The following is a 9,257-nucleotide window of genomic DNA, read 5'->3' as shown; positions in this document are numbered from 1 at the left end:
GATAATTTTATTATATTTCTCTTAGAATACGGAGCTTCACTAGAAATCTAACATAAGTGTATAGCACCTTTTGAGAGGCTATCTCCATTCTCAGTCATAATACATGCCTCATATAATACCAGTTCACTGTATATGTTCACTATACGTGTCCAAGTCAAACGCTGCTACTTCTATCTGTAGAACTCTAAACCTCCTAGAAAAATTTTAAAAACAGTCTAATAAGGTATGTTTTATGATAACGGGGAAAAGTCCCTCAGACCAACCTGTGCCCTCTCACAGTCTGAGACCCCTCGGGAGATAAACCACCTGCTGGCTTAGGCCCGCTCCCTGTCTCAGATGGCAGGCCTGATTCCGGCGCTGGGTCGGGCCGCAGCTCCAATTGTGCTGCCGCCTGCCCCGCCCACCCCACCCACCCCGCCGCACACATGGCAGGCCAGGATCTCGCTCTGGGGCGGCCAGCGGCTGGGGATCATGCTGCCGCCAGCCCCAGGCAGGGCGGCGCAGTGGGATCTGCCTGCAGTATGCAAATTAGCCGCCATCTTTGTTGGCGGCTAATTTGCATATCACGCTGATTAGCCAATGAGAGGCATAGTGAAGGTATGGTCAATTACCATGTTTGTCTATTATTAGATAGGATGAAAAATATATGAGACCTAGTCCTGCCCACATGGCTCAGTAGCTGAGGGTCCACCAATGAGCCGGGAGATCACAGTTCGATTCCCGGTCAGGGCACAAGCTCGATGTGCCCAGATTCAGGTTCCATCCCCCGATCCCCCGTGTGGGGCGTGCAGGAGCAGTTGATCAAAGATTCTCTCTCATCATTGATGTCTCTCTCTCCCTCTCCCCTCCTCTCTGAAATAAATTTAAAAATATTCTTAAAAAAGAAAAATATGAGACCTAACCAAGCTAAGGAGTCCAGCTTTATTCCAAAACTAAGCCAGACTAGGCATCTAGGCCTCCAGACCTGCCCTGCCAAGTCCCCCAAAGAGCAGGGGGGAGGGGGGTGCATCTTCATGGAAAAACAATGACCCCAAAGCTTGGGAGTAAACAGGTTTTATATTAATAGATAAGCGACAGAATTGTGGAATAGAATGTGACATTTGCATTCAAGTTTAAGAGAAAACGTAAGACCCTCAGGCATCGGTTCTCAACCTGTGGGTCACGACCCCTTTGGGGGTCAAACGACCCTTTCACAGGGGTCGCCTAAGACCATCAGAGAACACATATATAATTACATATTGGTTTTTTTTTTGTTTTTTTTTTGTGATTAATCACTATGCTTTAATTATGTTCAATTTGTAACAGTGAAATTGGGGGTCCCCACAACATGAGGAACTGTATTAAAGGGTCCCGGCATTAGGAAGGTTGAGAACCACTGCAGGAGTTCAGTGGGAAGAGCAATATCTCCAGCGTCAGTCCTAGACTTTCAAGTCCTAACCCACCCACCCTGTTAGGACTTGCACTTAATCACACCAATATCTCTACAATGAGAGATAGCAGCGAGGTCCCTGGAATTCAACAATGGCTAAGCATGGAGAGTTGGTGTTTATTAAGCGCCCACTTGCTGGGGTCCAACCCCAGCGGGTCCAGGGGTCCCCAAAGGTGTGGACGGAGTCGGCGAAGAAGGAATGACACGAAGACAGCCTTCAGTTGATCAGCAGCCTAGTCAGGACCTCTAGCCAGGATCTCCAGCCAAAGTTCTGGTTAGGAACTCCAGCCAAGCTCTGGTTAGGATCTGATCAGGATCTGATGATGATCTGATGTTTATTGTCTTGTTAAATCTGTATTTATACCAGTTGATTTTAATCCTGTCAATTTCTATTACAAAGATTAGGGCGTTTCTTATCTCCATTCCAGGGAGTAAAGATTATGTAGCTTAACTACCCGCCTGGCACTTAATTAAGGGGTTGTATCTCCTCCCTAACCTCAGGGAAAAATCCTCACCTGGGGAAACAACCTTTCTCAGAGAGGTGACCTTGGTTAAAACACATGGCGCTAAGGAGAGCAAACATATTAAGAACAATATGCTATATATGCCAGGTCCCTTGAAACATATGCTGTGCAGATGTTTCTTTCCTGCAGCGACTGTGTCAAGCAGCAAGGATGGACCGGCTTCCGGCACTGTAACTTCCAGAAAGATACTGAATTTAATTTGTTGGATTGTGTTGTTGTTTTTTAGGAACATCTGCTTGGAAATATTGTATCTCAGAAATATTAAAAATTACTGCATCTGCTTTGATACTTCTCACCTGATCGTGGGCTGGCCTGTGACTGATCTGACCAAATAAACGGTGAATACAACACTATGCCAGGTCCAGACAGCTTTAAGAGGACTAGCGCCTCCCACCTTGCTCTCTCAAGCGGCCTGAGCTGCCATGTAAAGCGAGAGAAGGGGCCAGCTGAGCCCAGGTTTATAGCCATCTCCATCAGGTGCCAGAATTTAAAGTGAAGCCATCTTCCCAGGTGCTGGTGGGATTCCACTGTGACCCAAGCCAACACTGTGTAGAACAGAAAGATCACCTCACCAAGGCCTGACTAAATACTCTGACCCACAGTAGTGTGAGCATAATAAAATGATTGTTCTTTTAAGACACTAAGTTTTGAGGTAGTTGGTATGAAGTAATAGATAACCAGAATAGAAATATTTTAAAGGGCTCAAAAAAATAAGCATGAACAGAACACTGATGCCTTTTTTTTTTTTTTTTTTACTGTGGTGATTTTTACTCATGTACTATTCAACAAATATTTATTGAGCTTCTGCTGTGTCAGCACTTTTTTGTGTGCATGCTGGGAAGCCACAGTAAATAAGACAGATAGTCCCGGCTTCCTTGAAGTTTATATTTTTGAGGAAAAATAAATTTTGTATTTTTAGATAAGAGTGAGTGCTGTAAAGAAAATGAAGCAGCATGCCCAGCCAGTGTGGCTCAGTGGTTGAGCATCAACCTACGAACCAGGAGGTCACAGTGTATTCCAGGTCAGGGCACCTGCCTGTGTTGTGAGCTTGGTCCCCAGTAGGATGCCTGAAGGAAGCAATCAATCAATGATTCTCTCTCATCATTGCTGTTTCTATCTCTCTCTCCCTCTCCCTTCCTCTCTGAAATCAATAAAAAATATTTTTTAAAAGAAAATGAAGCAACATAGTGAGATAGAGGAAAGCTGGGGAGAAGAATGGGGAAGTAAGTGATCAAAAAGACGTCTAAGAAGGGGACATTGAGCTGAGACATGAATGTTGAGAAGGGACAGCAAGTATAAAGGCCCTCATGTGGTATGAGTTAAATATATTCAAAGAAAAGCAAGAAAGCCAATTGTATGACTGGTGCATATATCTCATGAGTGAGTTTCTTATTAAGTTTGTTTCTACGTAATAACTGCATCTGGATTTTAACCCTTACTTGTCACTATTCTCTAATAGTGTCTAGTTTGAATTTGTTCCAGGCAAAAGACCATTCTATATGCACCTTCCATATCTATATAGCCCTTCTTTGACCAGAATAAAATAATAGGTCATAACTACTTCCATTTCTAGGTCTCAGTTGAAAGACTGCAATAATGCATTCCAAGAAATTGGGGATACACAAAGAACATAACAAACTAGGCTGCTGATATTTTTTAATCTTTACCCAAGGATATAGTGTGGTTTGGGGGTTTTTGTAGTGTGTGTGTGCGTGCGTGTTTTGTTTGTTTGTTTGTTTTAAGAGAAAGAGGAGAGAGAGAGAGAGAGAGAGAGAGAGAGAGAGAGAGAGAGAGGCGCAGAGAGAAAGAGGGAGAGAGACAGATAGATAGAGACAGAAACATCCAGGGGATCGAACCTGTAACCTGGGAATGTGCCCTGACCAAGAATTGAACCTGAAACCCTCTGGTGCCCAGGACGATGCTCCAATCAATTGAGCCACACTGGCCAGGACAGGGCTGCTGATTTTTAGATAGTTTTTCAGAAAGGCATAGAAAAGTCAGTTCTTCATTATATAAAACATTAGCTAACAAAGATTCCGTGCATGTTTTATTAAAAGTATTTTGATCAAAAGTTTTCTTCATACTCTCCTTAGTCATTAGATCAGCTCTTCTTAATACCAACATATATCAAACCAGCTGATGAATAAATAAGACTAACAATTCATTTGTAGAGTGTAGTTGGTAACAGATAATATAGCACTGAAAGTTCCAGAATTAAAGACACCTATTGAAATCCTAAAATATTTTTTTCTTTTCCTTATAATAACGATTTGAGACCTAACATGAAGAAGACAATTTTTAAGGGATATGTTTATACTGAATCTGACTACCTGATGCTCACTGGCCTTGTCTTAGTCCTATGAAGAAAAGGCTTCGGGGAAAACTCTATCAACAAAGCCAATTTTGTGCAAGTCAGGGGTCTCTTTCCTGCCCCACTTAGGGACAGCTCCTTGTGGAAGAACTGTTTACATTCCATGGAGAACTCTGTACTCCCAAAGTTAGAATATTGACATTAACATCTCTCTGAGTATGTTTCTAAATTTGCGAATGGTTGGGATTATTCTTATTATATTATTGCCTCTCTTTCCATATCTAACACAGAGAGTTAAATCGCTGCCCTCCTGAATGGACTGACAGATGTGTATTCATTAAAAAGGGCATGATTTGTATTTGTTCATCCTTTATAATCTCACAGAACTACTGTGTATCAGTGAAAGACAACTGCAAAGGTCAATAGAAATCCTCAGTGGCAATGCCTCCGCCCTGGTTATCTGCGTTATCTAACTTATCTGTGCCATAGGGACACCTCTTCACTTGGAGTCACTTTGAACTCCTTCTCAGGAGCACAATTGTTGCATTGTCTTTCACATAGACGTTTATAAGTCAATAGGAATCAATCGAATTTTCACTGTGCAACAACAAATGTGACTTTCGGCCCTCTGGATAAATATTAGCCTGTCCTGCCTTGTCAGGGTTTACTGGAACATTTTCCTTATAGAAAACAGTCTGCTAGGCAGCTTGTCCTCTTCTGTGTTTGCGATGACTGCAGAGCCAGACCGGTGATGTCGACCTTGTAATCCATTTATGAACATAATCATTAAGTCATATCTGTTACCATTAAAGTGCACATATTCTAATTTAGGATATTAGGCACTAACTATGTCATCTATTTTAATTCTTGGATGATAGCCAGTTAACCTTCTTAATGGGATTATGCTTGAGTAATCTAAATTTATATAAATTTGCCTGAAGATTTTTATAACATATAAATAATAGAAAGTTTCTCCCAAGGAAATCAGTATTTTCACTTAGGTTAGAAGAAACATTGACATTTAAAATAGTAAATTTATTAAAAATCATAAAGCTTTACTGTTGATATACACATTTGATTATATATAATGTATCTCAATGTATTTTATTATATATAATGCATCTATGTGTATAAACAGAGCAACGGGAATGCCAACAGCATTTCGTAGTGATAGGTTTTATGATTAGGATAATGTTTCATTCCCCAAAAACTACAAACCAAAGTAATTCCATCATCTTGTTGTTATTGTTGTTTCATAGAAACTATGTGAGGCATGGTGAATAAAGGAAATTGCCATCAGCTATTATTTGAGAACGACTGTTATAGGAAGAATGACCACATATCTGGATATAACAGACCTTTAAGACTCTTGAGAATCTGAGATTCTATGATAAGGTATGCCCAGAACCCTCATTTATATTTTAACAATGTTAGCAGTAAAAATAAAAATCTAACTTCCATGGAAATTTCACAATCATATTTCTCAATATGCAGTTGAAATAAAATTGAATATAATCATTGTTTATACAGACTAGGGTATATTGGAGGCTAAAAAAAATCTTGTAAATGAACACAAGTCAGAATAGAAGACACATGAAAAAGGAACTCCAATAAATTCACATCTTCCACAAAATATACAGCAAAACCTTATCAGATGAAGTCAGATTTATTGCCACAAAAGGGATATAAATAATACTTTTAACATATGCATTTAAGCTGCTACCTGCTATAGAGAGAACTAACTTTGCTTTAAGACAAGGTCACCCTAGCCGGTTTGGCTCAGTGGATAGAGTGTCGGCCTGGCCCATGGACTAACGCCCTAGTCAGGCTGCACAGATGAGGCACTAATCAATGTGTCTCTCTCACATCAATGTTTCTCTCTCTATCTCTCTCCCCCTTCCTTCCACTCTCTCTAAAAATCAATGGGAAAATATCCTCAAGTGAGGATTAAAAAAAAAAAACAAGGTCAAATGCTTTAGACTCCACATTTTAAAATATTATACCTGGTTTGGTGCCTTTATAGAAATATTATCATTAGCTCTGGGATGCACTGTATTGGTGAATTTAGTGCAGCATCATTACTAATACCTTGAATTCTCTAGACATTGTTTTGAAAATGTTTCAGTTTAAGAACACTTAACATTACTATATGTTGAAACTCACTATTATAGTTAAACTAGAGGCCCGGTGCACGAAAGTCATTCACGGGTAGGGTCCCTAGGCCTGGCTGGGAATCAGGGCCGATCGAGGCCTTCTGGCTGCTGACCAGGGCCTTCCCTCGTTCCGCGCCACCCCCTGGTGGTCAGCGCACGTCATAGTGAGCGATCGAACTCTTGGTCTCCTGGTTGAACTCCTGAGGGGACACTTTGCATATTAGCCTTTTATATATATAGATTCCACCTCTTTCTCTTCCTTCCACCATAATCTAAATCTGATCATGAGACAATATTAGACAAACCAAAATTGAAAGACATTCCACAAAATTACTGACTAGGATTCATCAACAGTGTCAAGGTCATGAAAGACAAGGAACAATTGAGGAACTGTCATAGATTGGAGAGGACTAAAAATATACAGTAACTAGATGCAATGTGGGATCCTGGAAAGAAAAAGGACATTGGGAGGAAAATGGGTAAAATTTGATCGGTTCATACTTTAGTAAATAGTATCATAGGCATGTTTATTTTCTGGTTTTGATTATTATAAGTGATTATGTAAGTTAACATGAAGCAAAACTGAGTGAAAGATATGCATGAACACTGTACTGATTTTGTAAGTTTTCTATAAGTATAACATTTTTTTAATTAAAAAAAAATGATACCCCCAAGGTGGATAGTTGTACTAGTCAACAAACAGGATTGGGAATAGGAAATAAGAATTTGTTTCTGGACATTTTATGTCTAAAATGTCTGTTAGATTTGGAATGAAAGAAATCAGAAAATTTGTATTTATGTATAAATAATGTATAAGATGGCTGTGAAGATGAAATTTTTAAGAAGGTACAATTAATAAATTATTAATAACCTGGAAATTAAATCTCTATGATTTCAATAAAATATCTCTCTGTGAGGAGTTTTCTTTTTTTTTTTAACACATTTTTATTGATTTCAGAGAGGAAGGGAGAGGGAGAGAGAGATAGAAACATCAACGATGAGAGAGAATCATTGATTGGCTGCCTCTTGCACACCCCCCACTGGGGATTGAGCCCACAATCTGGGCATGTGTCCTTGACCAGAATCCAACCTGAGACCCTTCAGTTCACAGGCAGACGCTCTATCCACTGAGCAAAACCAGCTAGGGCAGGAGTTTTCTTGATGAAGTACTTTCTTCACTTGGTTTCCAGGACATCAGTAGTTTCCTGGTTTTCTTCCTCCTAGAAATAGCCACTCCTCAGATGTTGATTTCCCTGTCCTCTCAATATTTGACTGCCTGTGGGCTCATTTCTATACTCACTGCCTGGTGAGCTAGCTCACCCAGCCTCATAGCCTTGTATACTGGCTGAATACTGACACTTTTAAATTTGTATCAACTGCTGATTTTTCCCATGAACTTCAGAATCATATATCCATTTTCCAACTTCACATCTCCATTTGGCTATCTAATAGATATATCAAGGTTATTGGCTATCTAATAGATATATCAAAGTTATTGACTATCTAATAGATATATCAAGGTTATTATGTCCAAAACAAAATTCCTGATATTCCCTCACAAACCTGCATCCCAACTAATAGTACTGCCATTCTTCCATTTGCTCAGGCCAAAAATTTTGAAGTAATCCTTGACTCTCTCTCTCTCTCTCTCTCTCTCTCTCTCTCTCTCTCTCTCACACACACACACACACACACACACACACACACACACTCAAGCCTCAGGAAATTTTGTTAGCTCATTCTTCAAAATATAACTAGAATCCAGCAAATCTCACCACATCCAGCACTACCATGCAGGTCCAAGCTACCGTCATCTCTCTACTTGTTACCGTTTCTTGACGAATCACCCTGATTCTGCCTTTGTCACCCTTATAGTAGACTGTGCACACATCATCCGCAGTGATTCCCTTCAAATGTATTAGATCAGGTCACTCTGCTAAAAACTCTCCAGTGCTCCTCTTCTCACTAAGAGTATAAGACAGATTCCTCTCCATCCCCCTGTACCATCTGGTCCCATTACCTCTCTGTACTTACTCCCTACTGCTCTCATTCATTCCACTGGCCACACTGGCTTCATTATTTCTTCTTTTTCCCCCCCTTTTTATTGAATTTATTTGGGTGACACTGGTTAACAAAATAATGCAAGTGTCAGGTGCACAATTCTACAACATCTCATTTACACATTGTGTTTGTTGGTCTTCAGTGTAGGAAACAGAAATCACTCTGAGTATCGTGTGTTCACCACCCCAAGTCCAGTCTCCGCCCCTAAAGAGTTCATCATTTCTTGAAGGTGCCGGACATACTTCTGCTTCAAGGACCTTTTACTCACTACACACTATCTACCTGGAGTGCTCTTTTCCCTGATATCTGTATGGCTCACCCTCTCACCACTTGCAAAGTCTCCACCCACAGTTAAAGATGACCAAGCACGCCCTGGCCGGCGGCTCAGTGGTTAGAGTGTCGGCCCGCACACAGAAGGATCTCAGAATATCCAGTCAAGGGCACATAACTGGGTTGCAGGTTCGATCCCCAGACTTGGTCAGGGCGCATGCGGGAAGCAACCAGTCAATGTGTCTCTCTCACATTAATGTTTCTCTCTCTTTCTCCCTTCCCTCCATCCCTTCCACTCTCTCTAAAAATCAATGTAAAAAATATCCTCAGGTGATGATTCACACACACACACACACACACACACACACCCCACAAAACAAAGATGACCAAGCACAAGCACCATGAGTGAGAGTCAAAGGAAACAACCAAAAAGAGGGCATTTTGCTTTGTTTTGTTTTAACAAAATTCAGTACTTAGTATGTTAGAGGGGCAGGGGCTGCAGAAATGAA

Source organism: Myotis lucifugus, unplaced genomic scaffold (assembly GCF_000147115.1).
Source record: "Myotis lucifugus unplaced genomic scaffold, Myoluc2.0 scaffold_48, whole genome shotgun sequence".
NCBI lineage: Eukaryota > Metazoa > Chordata > Mammalia > Chiroptera > Vespertilionidae > Myotis > Myotis lucifugus.
The sequence above is the reverse complement of the archived record's forward strand: the minus strand, read 5'-3'. Positions refer to the sequence as shown.